The sequence below is a fragment of the Tupaia chinensis genome, unplaced genomic scaffold (assembly GCF_000334495.1).
Source record: "Tupaia chinensis unplaced genomic scaffold, TupChi_1.0 Scaffold000001_1, whole genome shotgun sequence".
NCBI classification, from domain to species: Eukaryota; Metazoa; Chordata; class Mammalia; order Scandentia; family Tupaiidae; genus Tupaia; species Tupaia belangeri.
Window position 1 is genome coordinate 1,539,416 of NW_006159427.1, and position 808 is coordinate 1,540,223.

Sequence of the window (808 nt, forward strand, 5' to 3'; positions counted from 1 at the left end):
GCTTAAACTCACGCCAGGCGCATGTGTGTGCATGCCCAAGATCCCGAGAAGAGAATGGAGGAGAAGGGAGTGCGGCGTGGCCATCCCCCTTGGGGGGTGATTTCTCACTTTCTGTCTCTCTGTCTCTCTCTCTCTTCCTGGCGAGCTCACACGCCCTATAGCTAAAAGAAAAACCTCTCCAAAAAAAGAAAAAAGAAAAAAAAGAAATCAAAGATTGCTACAATTAGTAAATACTGTCCAAGATTTTCAGAATCCGCATGGTAGGCAAGAAGATGACATTTGCCTGGTTTTTAAATTATTATGACCAAAAGCTCTTTATTTTGCCTCCTCCTGCAAAAATCCAAGTGTCTTCTCTTTCTCCTTCATCTCCTCTCCTCATCTGGAATGAGTCAGGATAGCAACTTCACCAAGATAGGAACCTCTTCAAGCTAGCAATTATAAATAGCCTCCAGCGTTGCTTATTTAGGCCATGATGAGAGAAAGCTCACTCAGGGAGAACGTTTTCAGCCAAGGCCAGCCAACCAAAAAATATTTAACTAGATGTTAAATTGACTGCAAGTCAATGATGAACCCTTGCAATTTAGAAATTGTCAATACCGAGTAATTGTTGACACTATGTCTACCCTCTCTTTCAAAGATCTACTCTATATTGAACATGAATGTTATAAAATATTCTTTCTGTTTCTAGGATTTTTAAATAGCTTGTCCTTTCACTCCAGGTAAACACTTAATGAACATTAATGTAAATAATATAAATTTATTTCAAAGAGATAGTAATAAAAAAGCACATGATTGAAAAATATGAAAT